Below are 12,694 nucleotides of genomic sequence, written 5' to 3' on the forward strand. Positions count from 1 at the left end.
ATTTAGTCCCTATAGGGCAGCCCTTCAGATACTTGAAGATAGCAATCATGTCTCTGTACAGTCTCAAGAGGAGAATATTTGTAGCTGAGTGTTGAATTTTGGAGACTTAGTGCTTTTTGAGCTTGGTTGTTTTCTTGCAGACATTTCATTACCTATGTTGTGATTCCGCCTGAGGCTCCTCAGGGAACGGCTGATCCTCTGCTGGCTTCCTGCTCAGAGGGGGAGGATGAGGAACAGGAGGTTCAGGCAGACGGGGAGGAGGAATCTCAGGCTGAGGGAGAGGGAGCTCTCCCCAGCAAGCAGCCTGGATTCCTTAGATGAAAATGCACAAGCAATAATCGATCTCCGACAGAGAAGAGCAACACAACGAAGGGGACAATTAGCCAGGTACTTTCAGCACTAAAGAGGCAACAGCTGGGTTTGGGTGTGGTGCTCTCTGGAAAGGCTGAAAAGGCAGACCCACCCTTCCTGGCTTGTGGAGTATTATCTTTGGGAGTCCTGGGACCTGGCTGTGATCTTTGGCGTCTTGGAATTCTGGTTTGTGACTTTGAATACTGAAACCTTGGGGGGGAAAGGTGTGGGTCTTATTCTCTACAGTGGTGGGTGTGCCAGCAAGAAGTCTGCTATATTGTCTGGCCATCAGGACTCTGCTGTGAAGTCTCATAGCCTGCCTGTTGGGAAGAACAGGTTTTTCTCTGTGTTTATTTTTCAAACTATAAAGTGCTTTTGCTTTTACCAGCGTGTCTGGCTGCTTTTTCCAGTTGGTGTTGAAGTCTGGGGGCACCCAGACAGAACAACCTAACTAGGTAGCATCTTCAATAGTAAAAGGAAGTGGGGTTTCCTCTCTATTAAAATACAATGGCTCGCCCTGTCACTATAGATTGTTGTTTTCTTCTGGGCAATTCCTTGATTAGGATGTTGCTTTTTATTTCCTTGTTTGTTTGAGTTCAATTAAACATTCGATATATCAGCCCTAAACTATAAACAACTCCACATATCACTAACACAAAGTAATACCAGCATCCTAATTTAAACAAAATAATAGAATTTAACATAACAGAGAGATAGTTTTTCATTTAAAAAAAGATAAAGATCAATCATTGAACTTTTATTTGAAAAACAATTGCATAAATTAGGATACATAGATTAATAATAGAACAAAAAGTTTAAATTCATATTAAATAGAAACAGATCCAGTATATACCACATTTTTCAAGTTAGGATATCAGTAAATCCAAATGGAGTCACCAATATAACAACATATAGAAACATAGAAGACTGACGGCAGAAAAAGACCTCATGATCCATCTAGTCTGCCCTTATACTATTTCCTGTATTTTATCTTAGGATGGATATATGTTTATCCCAGGCATGTTTAAATTCAGTTACTGTGGATTTACCAACCACGTCTGCTGGAAGTTTGTTCCAAGGATCTGCTGCTCTTTCAGTAAAATAATATTTTCTCATGTTGCTTTTGATCTTTCCCCCAACTAACTTCAGATTGTGTCCCCTTGTTCTTGTGTTCACTTTCCTAAACACTTCCCTCCTGGACCTTATTTAACCCTTTAACATATTTAAATGTTTCGATCATGTCCCCCCTTTTCCTATACCATTTTAACCTTGGTAAAATAGAACAACTTGGTATTCCTTTTTATACAGAATAATCTTTCTCTTCTCTATCCATTTAAATAGTTGTTGAATCTTGTTTCAAATTTATGTAATACTTTAAACAGTCTCTTTTGTGAATCAAACAAAAAGGAATTGTTCCAATTGCTCTCTAGGATTGTCAATTCTCTTACAGTGTCTCATTCATATTATTCTCAAGTGGAATTTGTTGCATATCTTTGTTCTGAACACAACCTGATCCCAAGAAGTCACAATGTAGTTGACATACTTAAGTGATTCTAAGTTCCAATATACCGGTAGTTCCTAATACTGTACACTGGTAGTTCCTCAAAGATACCTTTAAATTAGTTATCTTATTATATTTCCAATGTCAAAAACATTTTTCCTTTCCCTCAAACATGAATTTATTCTTTTAAAATAATTTCAAAGTCTTAATATTGAAATTCTAATATTCCAATGTTTACTGACCTCTTCATCAATGTAAAATTTTCGGAGGCCAAAAGCTTGCCTTGATTTTAGCTGTTTATTTTAAATTATGAAAAATAGATTTTTATTTGTTTTACACAAAGGCACTCATCTAGTATTTGCAATTTTGTCCCTTCTGTAGGTGCCTAACTTCTTTGCTGCAGTTAACAGACAATTTCTGAAGATTATTAACAAGGGAAGTGTTCAACTTAATGTCCTTTTTTTTAAGGTGGCTGGAGCAATTATGGCAAATTTCCTCATCTGTTAATTTCCCACATCTCCAGAAACTGCTGTTATGCAGTCTCTTTGTGAGGAGCAATTATAAATAGAAACAGCTTGGGTGATCTAGCATCCTTTCTTAACCAGATTGGTAGATCAGATTTTTATTAATGCCTAAAAAAATTTCTCACACAACTGTCTTCAATATGCCACTCTCCCCAAAAGCCCTCTCTAATGCTTTTTGTATTCCTCTACCTTAGTACCATCCAGAAAATTGCTAATGTTATTTTCCAATCATTCATCCAAATTGTTTCTAAATCTTTGGAGTCTTCGGAGAAGGGAGGCATACAAATCTAATAAATAATAATAATAATAATAATAATAATAATAATAATAATAATTGCATTGGGTAGTACAAGGCCTAAAAGGGATCTGTGCAGTTTAATCACTTGCAACTTTTTTCCAGCTCGAGGTAGAACCATCCAGAAGTTCATCTAGTTCTATGTCCACCTTACCCTTTTCAATACTAAGATTTCATAGGCTCTATCAGATTCTTTAAAAAGGCTATCCTACATTGTTTTGCATTCTTGCGAATGTCTGGTAAAAAATATTCATTTCTGGTTCTAAAAATATCATTTTTAAATATAAATTAAAATTGGGCCCATGCTCACAAGAAGCATTTGCTCAAAAAAAGGGGATTGAACTTCAACTTCACAGTACTCCCTTTTGACTTTTGTGATTCTTTTTCCCATGGTGCTTCTGTTTCCTCCAGTCCCACCAAGGCCAAATGCCTCATTCCTAAAGTTCATTCTTCAGAACAGAACATGGTTAGAGAGGTTTGCTTGGGTATTGTCTAAGCTGCACCAGTCTACAATATTACCTCATCAGCTGCATTTCTCTGAGAAAGGATCCTTCATAAAGTTCATTTCTTAGACTGGAATTTATTCATTATTGAAAATTGGATTTTAACTTACAGACAGGCCCAAACTTGGGTTTCTGGCATTTTGCCTTCTGCTCCTACATCTCATAACAAGTAGGGTAGGAGTTTGTGGTTTGTCTATGCTGTACTCAGGGTCATAGCTACAATTGGTCAGAAGACAGAATTGCAATCCCAACTACTCCAGAGGCCAAGTGGTTGAAAGAATATGTAATTTGGATTTATTTGGCACTACAGTGATCCCTCGATTTTCGCGATCTCGATGATTGTGAAACGCTATATCGCGATTTTTCAAAAAATAATAATTAAAAAATACTCCACGGTTTTTCCCATCCGATGATGTCATACGTCATCACCAAGAGTCACTTCTCTCTCCCTTTCTCTTCCTTTTTCTCTATCCTTTCTACCTCTTACTCTTTCTTTCTCTCCCTTCTTCATTCAATTTTCTCTCCCTCCCTTTCTCTCTCTTTCCTTTCTCTCCCTCCCTCCCTCCCTCCCTGTGCCTGCCCTGCACCACCCAACAGGGACGGACAGCCCCCGATCGTCGGTTTGTCGCCCCCCCCCACACAGAGGGAGATCGGGCTGCGAGGGCAGTGGATCCGCGTCCCCAGCCACTGGCTTGGATTCCCCTCCCGGCGGCATTGGGCTGCCCTGCATCGCTCACCTTCTGCGGTGGCTGCTTTGGCGGGGAAGGAGGAGTTTGGGGAGAAGATGAAGGCAGCGGGCAGCAGCTGAGGCGAAGCGAGGCAAAGGCGGCGAGGAGCGGCGAATCCACCTCCCCAGATCGGGCTGGTGGGGGCGGCAGCCACCGGAGGGAGATCGGGCTGGTGGGGGCAGCGAATCCACCTCCCCAGCCGGGCAGCGGCTGGCCGAGCGAACGGGAGAGCGGCGAGTGAGCGAGCGGCCGGCCGGGCAGGCAGGCGAACGGCGAACGGCGGGCGAGCGGGTGCTGGGGGGCGGGGGCAGCCGACATTGAAAGAAATCTGTCGGCTTCCGAACTCCCCGGCTCCACCATCTGCGCATGCGCGGCCATGGAAAAAAGGGCGCGCATGCGCAGATGGTGTTTTTACTTCCCCACCGCTACTTTGCGAAAAATCGATTATCGCGAGGGGTCTTGGAACGGAACCCTCGCGATAATCGAGGGATCACTGGTATTTGTCTTCATCTTTGTTTTCCTTTTGTTCTTTTTCTCTTAAATAAGAAATAAGCTGTCTTTGCCTAGGATTCAGAGTGGATTATTTGTCTTTAAAAAAATAACATTTAACCAAATAATGCTGTATTAATCCATTTTTAAAGTACTCTAATGAATCTTTCGGTTAAATTTAGACAAGCATTAGTGAGCCTGAAACAGACTGTACTTATATGGCTGGTGCCCATAAATAATGTCATTTGTGGTTCATTGGTCAAATTAAGCTGATAGAAAATGACTAAATTGGAAATCTGTGGGTAGAACTCTTGATGAGTTTTGGCAGAATGCTAAGCAGGCAATTGTAGACTTATTAACGGAAAAGGGGAAGAATAGATTCTGAAAAATGAGAGCGACAAGAAGTGACAGATTAAGAAGTAATGAAATAAGACCACTTGCATTAAAAAAGGAGAAAATGGTGATTACATCACATCATTTGATTTTAATATAGACAATTCAACATTCTAGCATCAGCTTTGTAATATTTGGCCCCTCCCAAACGTTATTTTTCTAGGAATCCCATTACATTATGAACATTCTCTTGGGACATGCCCTTGAAAAATAACAAACTGTTGGAAAAGATCTTAAGCTGAATTTAGGGAGGGTGAAACAAGGACCCTGAGATCAAACAGGACCTTTCTCAAAAGACAAGGAAGATTTTGTTTTCAAGGCTGACAAACAAGTGTCAAGAAGATTGTTACTGCATAAGTGCAGGGGGGGGGGGGGGGAAACAGAGATGATTTAAACCCTGAGGCTGCTATCAGACTTCTTTTATCTGCAATGAAAACAACTTATCTGTATGAAACTTGTCCTTGACTTTTCCCTGCTAATTCCGGAGTAGACATTTTAGTTTAAAAAAAAACATTTATTGCTGAGCCCCCATAACCCTAAACCATAGCTTTAGTTTGACACTAACTTTGACACTAACCCAATGTTTGCTGATCAAGCTTTCTGAAAGGACAGACACAAAAATTAAGACTTCCTTATCTTGCTTTACTATAATATGAACATTGCAGAAAGTCTGAAATGAGAATCCCCATCTCTCCTTTGAACTGATTCTTTGCTCTAAACTAGGCTAATATTTTATGCCACTCCTGTCACTTGAACAGTTATGTCAGCTGTACAGAATTTGGTTTGTCCCTCCTTGTAAGTACTGATGACAAATTTACTTTCTGCTTTGTGTTTATTTGAATTCTTGATCTAGAATAAGAGCAAAATTAGAGATTGCTGCATACACCCTAACCCAGTGTTTTCCAACCTTGGCAACTTGAAGCTATTTGGACTTCAATTTCCAGAATTCCCCAGCCAGCATTCAGTCCAGATAGCTTCAAGTTGCCAAGGTTGGGAAACACTGCCCTAACCAATATAGATATGATAGTCTTTTTTCACCCTGTAAGTAAGTGTGTGTGTGTGTGTGTGTGTGTGTGTGTGTGAGAGAGAGAGAGAGAGAGAGAGAGAGAGAGAGAGAGAGAGAGATGAGAGAGACAAAGAGACAGAGGGGGGAGGAGGGAGGGAGAGAGAGAGAGATTATATTTTGTTCTACTGGCTGGAGATTTTGTAAGCAATAGTCCTAATACATCTGAAAGGTATCAAATTAAATATTATGATGTGATCTAGAATAATAATAACAAAAAATTCCAGAAATTATCTACAAATGATAGACCATGATCATTTTAATGAAATTCCAATGACTTAAGCACCTACTTAAGTCAAATGAGAAATAATGAATATTAATAGGGTTAATGTATAATAATACAATCAGGTAATGAATTCAAATGAATGGGAGCATACGTCCTAAGGGTCCAATAACAATTTTTCAATTGGACAGCATCATATGAGAATTAAAAGATATTGTGTCACTTGAGACTAAGGTCACCTTCAACCTTCTGCCTGCTGGATGCTCAGTTTAATCCCAAGATGCAGCAAGGTTTTTTCCTATGTTAGATGCTTATTTTGCCTTCCAATGAATTCAGATTTTGTTTTCATATTGTCCATATGTTTTCCTTTTATGAACATTTTTATTAGTTATTGTTTTGGGTTATATTATTGTGCGAGTCTAAGTGGCTCACACTCCCAATTATAGTAAACAAGATAAAAAATAAAAATGCAGAAAAAAATTGACAACACACAACACCCAAAGTAGGGTATAGCTCCAAGTAACTTCTGCAATATACAGGTTTTTAACCTATTTTCTGGACTTTAATAGAAGTGAAATTGTTCCATAAGTTCTATTTTACTACCTACCTTTTTATTATCTACTATCTCTTGCATTGTCTCTATTCTATCATTCATATTTTTGACTTTCCCCCTCTCATTTCTCCAATTTCATTTTTGATTTCATTGTGATGTATTTTTGCCTCCTCGCGATTATCTGCAATAGCCTCTTGTGTCTTCATCATTGATTCCTGTATCATTTGCAGTGTGGCCTGCATACTTTGTAAATTGAATGTTGATTCAGATTTTTCTTTTGCCAGCATAGTATCCATTGTGAAGGTGATGCAGCTGCAGATGTGAGGTTTGCGGTTGGTTTCCCCCCCTATTTTAGTTACCGTCACTGTGCTTGACATCTTAATCGTCTGAGATATTTTACTCCACAATAATATATGACAATTACTATCCAGTTAATCTTATCACTCTAATAATAAAATTTTCTTCTTTTATATACACTTAACAATATACAGTATCTCTATGTGTTTCAAATCATTTACCAAATGACTTAATTCTAAGTATAAATTTATGTTTCCTTAACCCACAATTATTTACTATACTTTATATTGATCTTTAGAAAGCCTATGTACATTACTATCTTATATTCACAATTATAGACACAAATATACATTTCTCAGAACCAATATTTTTATCTGTACAGTATCATTCATTATTCCAATATACTATAATCTAAAGATATAATCACTTAAGAAAAAAAGTAACAATATGTCATACTCTACTTATAAATAATTCTCAATTCAATTATTTATTTAACCAATCCCCCTTTCCCCCTGAAATCTTTTTTGTTCTGTATCACACAAACTTTCCACTTTTTAATTTTTTTACTAAATATTCAATTAACTCTATGAATCTACCTGATGGTACCTATTATCTTCCACACTTGTATATAAATTAAGGGTATATAAATGTTTTATCTTCCAAGAATAAGAAAGGTTTCAATGTTTGATATTAGAGTTTACCATTTTCCCAATCAATTCCAGTTTATTTCATTTATTTGGCAGTGGAATGAATTAAGCTTTCCAAAAATTGCTGAATCATCAGGTGATTTTTTTTTCTGCTGAAAAGGTTCCTCCTCTCCAAAGTCCAGTTCTTGCAAAGTTCAAGATGTTATCACAATTCTTTTGTATTAATGTTATTTAAATCCTTCAAATATTTGTCAAATCACAGTTCTGGCTCTCCTGTCTTTGTGTTAAATCCACTCCGTTTTATAACTCTACTCCCTTTTGTTCAGACCTTCTATCAAGTAATTCCATCCTTCTCCTTAACCTTTTCTCTATCCTTACTTCAATTTCACATCGTACTCCTCACTTCCTTCTGGGGTATTCTCGATCACCAATCAAAGCTGCTATTTTCCACGCTTCGCTTTCCTCTTATGCAGTTGTCATTGCTCCTGATCGGCCATAAAGACAGATCCTTTTCTTCACCAGCTATAAGAATGCCACTCCTCTCCATACAAGTCTTCAGAGCTCCTTCTTTGCTTTACCAATCTCTCTGGATTAGTAATGTCCTCAAAGGGCTCCTGGGGAAGCTATTTTCGGGTTCAGAAGCAGAACTTCACCTCCTTGTCCACTCCACGATGAGGTCACTGCCGGAAGTCCCCTAATAGTACTTATTGGAGATACAGGTGCAACTAATAATTGATAGTTTATGTAGATACCTCAGTCCTTGGGATTTACTTGCTATTGATTAATCTGCTACAAATTGTGACAGCAAGGTATAAAATATTTAGGTCTTTTTCAGATAAGCTGAAATATGCTGCCTAAAATGAACAATCACAATATTAAATTGCCATTTTGAAGATCCAAGCCATATTATTTTGTTCAGAGTATTTTCCTTTTATTTTTCCTCAGAACAGCTTGGTAAAATCAAGTTTTGCCTCCATTTGATTATATTAACACTGAGAGGCACAAATGTCCTCTAAATATTAGTCACTAAGGTATTTAATTAATAATGGTTGCAGGATTGCAGAAAGAATTTAATATACTAATCATTTCCAAATTAGCTTCAATCCTTTTTAAAAGATAATTTGAAAACATGATATAAACTCTTTCAAATTTATAATATACTCTGTGATTGGAATTCATCCTATCCCTGTAAAATTGTTTTTTTTAAAACAAGGTTGCATATTTAACACTTTCCCTGAGTGAAATAGGAATACTAGAAACTGAAGAAAGGGTTTAATAAAAGCTTTCCCCGAAAAACAAATTCTAGTACTATGAAAGCCTGAACTGTTATTAGTACTAAGGACATTTTCCTATTCCATGTTTATCTCCTACAGCCTTTACTCTAAATAAGCTATTATTTTTAGTGTGTCTAGTATTAACCTCTTACACATATAGAATTAATTAAGCAATATTATTGATGACTTGTACATACTAAATAACAATTTCTATTTGAATAGATTCTCAGTTAATTTAAGATGCAGGTAAAAAAAAGGATTATTATGGGATAATCCATATTTATATACAAAACAAATTCATGAATGAAGGTGAATATACTTGTCCCAGGATAAGAAACAAATTATATAACCAATAATGAAAAAAATATATTGCCAGTTTTTTAGCTGATGTTGGCTTCCTGCACATCAAGTCCAGTATCAGGTTCCTACCAGTACGGATGAGGATGCCATACTAGCAGTAATAATGGAGCTGTGCGCACAGCTTTGAGGCTCTGGCATGTGCATGCATATGCACAGGAAGCAAAATGTCATGAAGGGACATGCACATGAGAGAGATTTCGGTGATTTTTTGCTTCTTTACATGCATGGAAGCAAAAACAAACTGCTGTACTTTCACACACATGTGCTTCCCCTTGTGAGATGTTGCTTCATGTGCATGAGCAGAAGCAAAATCTCGCTGGGACACTCAGGCATGCCAGAGACCTGAAGCTGTGCATGCAGAGCACTGGTAGCCGCAGTAGCTTAGAATGTGTTTTTAAGTTGGGAAGCCATTTAAGTTGTTTAAAAAAATGAAATATTTATAAAAGATAAATAAATAAAATAAATAAAATAAATCTACATATGTACATTTATTTCTTGATCATACTCTAGATATGATTAAAAAAACAAGCTACTGGGTAATTTTGAAATAAAAAACTTGTCCAGATCAATAAGCAATAATATGCTAAAAGAACACAACACAATCCAACCTTGTTGTCTACTTTCCATTGACATCACCCTTTTCTCTTTCACAAAGTATCTGAACTGGTTTGTCTCTTGTTCCTCTGGAATGCACTCCCTCCCTCCTGGGAATCCAGATCAGATTCCTTCACCATCTGTTTGAATATAAATTCATCATGTTCCATTTAAAAGAACATACCCCCTCCTACAAATGGACATAGATCTTTTACTGGTAGTGTATGTTATCAGGTGAATATTTCTTTCTTGTGAAATCCAAAATTCGAGTGATTGTAATAAATCACTTGGCTGTCTTATAAAATAAATGTGTTTTACTCTGGCATATTTGTGCTCTCTAAAACTTTTGACTTTGTTGCCTTTATTTATTTATTTTTATGGAATCGGCAATGCACTTTTTTCCTCTTCACTCCAAAACAAAGTTCTCTTCATCATACAGATCAGTTCTGTGGTTTTTCTATGGACCAGAGGGATTGTAGTTTTCCATGCTGCCTGCATCTCATGGATGGGGCTTTGCTTGTTTGCATGGATTGTTTACTGGCATGTCCACGGACCAAGACTTGTGAATCCCTGATATAGACTATATTATACTGCATTTATTTTACTGATGAGTAGCACAACATGTTGTATAATATTGTATTTAGATTATATTATTAACTCCAAGTATATTAGGCGCATTACATGTTAAACCAAATGGCAGATAGTGTATATATCTTGTTGTGTATTTTCAATTTTAGAGGGATGATAGTAGATTAAATAGAAGTGACTTCTGTGACCATGATGTTATATCTTAAATGCACATAAAACCTGGAAATTCAGAAACAGTCTGGGATTGTTAAGGTAATGCCATAAAAAATGTTATCTAGATTATTAGGGTTTAGAGAAAGCACTTCAATGGAATTCAATTATTTTTCCACAAAATTTTTATAACAGTGTCCAAATTTTATTGCTGAACAATGCTTTCAACCTTTAGTAGTCATGGTTTTCTTAGATTCACACATTTTTATTTGTAGCTAATTCCTAATGTTAACTTCTATTCATATGATCATGGATGATAATTAAATATATCTATTAATACCTGTATAATACATTAAATTAAGTATAGCATTATGCATGGTGTGATGAAAATCCCCTGCCAGTCTGACATGTATTAAAAACCAGAATTAATGAAATTGTACAGAATGAGAATTTGAAATATTAAAAAAAGCATTTGAGTCGAATGCCTTCAAACAATGATTAGAAAATTTATGAGGTTATAATTGCTAAAAATAATTATATTTCCATAGAATGTTTGGGTTCACAGCATTATATCACTGGAAAACTATTGTTAGGTGTTGAAAAAATGATAATAGAAGGATGCTGCTAAAGAGATACAGTATATTAGTAGGCTTCTGTAAGCCTATGGTTGTCTGCTTTTAGATAATGAATATTAAATCAAATTGACCTTAATCAAACAGAGATTCATGCCAAAAGTCTTTAGCTATGTCCTTGACAAAGGAATTTCCAAAGTTCTTGGGCTTTCACGCAATCAAACACTTTTTGCTTTTCATCATTCTCCCCTCTCCCCCTCACATTTTTATCATCTATCACATTAATTATCATTCTCAGCATCAAGAAAAGAATATAGGTTCTTGCCATATTTGAAGTATTAGTGTCATACTACATATACTATTTAGAAAGGTGGGGAAAGAGTTGCTCAAGAATCATACTGCCTTTGATTTTGTCAGGTATACATTTCCAAAAATCAGATAATGAACTTATTGAAAATTATCCCCAAATGAATGATTGTATTCAACCCAACTCTTCTAACAAGAGGGAGACGTGGAAATATATAGGAGGTAAAAAGTAGGTGAGCTACGCGTCACTCAATTTTATAGGCTTTATGGTAATGAATCTGAAAAGAAAATGCAAATAGACTTTCTAACAAGAAAACAGATGGAAATACTAAATGAAAACATATATTTAAAATCTGATGCAGAAAGGGTATATAGATATGACTTTGTAATACACAAACCACTTAGCTTTTAAAAGCAGGCAAGGATTAAAAATGAACTCAACATTGTACCTTGTTGATGTTTATTTTAAGACAGAGTACAGATCAGGTCGCCTGAAGATTAGGAGTGATGGAAATATTTTGCATGCTCACCAGCTTTGTTTGCCATAGGAAAGTACAGTGGTATCTCTACCTAAGAGCGCCTCTACTTAAGAACTTTTCTAGATAAGGACCAGGTATTCAAGACTTTTTTGTCTCTTCCCAAGAATCATTTTGCACTTACAAACCCAACCCTCCAAAACTGTAACTGGAAAAGGCAGGGAGAAGCCTCCATGGGGCCTTTCTAGGAATCTCCTGGGAGGAAACAGGGTCAGAAAAGGTGAGGAGGAGCCTCTGTGGGGCCTCTCTAGGAATCGCCTGGGAGGAAACAGGGTCGGAAAAGGCCAGGAGAAGCCTCCGTGGGGCCTCTCTAGGAATCTCCTGGGAGGAAACAGGGCTGGAAAAGGTGGGGAGAAGCCTCTGTGGGGCCTTTCTAGGAATCGCCTGGGAGGAAACAGGGTCAGAAAAGGCCGGGAGAAGCCTCCGCGGGGCCTCTCTAGGAATCTCTTGGGAGGAAACAGGGCCTTCACCCTCTCTGTGGTTTCCCCAATCACACACATTATTTGCTTTTATATTGATTCCTATGGGAAAAATTGCTTCTTCTTACGAACTTTTCTACTTAAGATCCTGATCACAGAACAAAATGAAGTTCGTAAGTAGAGGTAAGTAGAGGTAATAAGTAGAATGAGAAAAAAATAGTATGCCAGTTCTCTAGATAAATGTAACTATCATAGATTCCACAAAGAGAGGGAAATGATGACTTGTCCACAAATCCCAAGAATTATTTGCTTGCGTCTGACATAGAAC

The 12,694-nt window shown here is 37.1% G+C and overlaps 1 protein-coding gene across 3 annotated transcripts in view; it reads right to left on the minus strand.

Annotated features, from left to right (window-relative positions):
* SPOCK1 (SPARC (osteonectin), cwcv and kazal like domains proteoglycan 1) overlaps nucleotides 1–12,694 on the minus strand; it is a 585,260-nt gene that overhangs the window by 292,818 nt on the left and 279,748 nt on the right. The window lies entirely within an intron of this gene.

The sequence above is a fragment of the Erythrolamprus reginae genome, chromosome 2 (genome assembly GCF_031021105.1).
Source record: "Erythrolamprus reginae isolate rEryReg1 chromosome 2, rEryReg1.hap1, whole genome shotgun sequence".
Classification (NCBI taxonomy): Eukaryota; Metazoa; Chordata; class Lepidosauria; order Squamata; family Dipsadidae; genus Erythrolamprus; species Erythrolamprus reginae.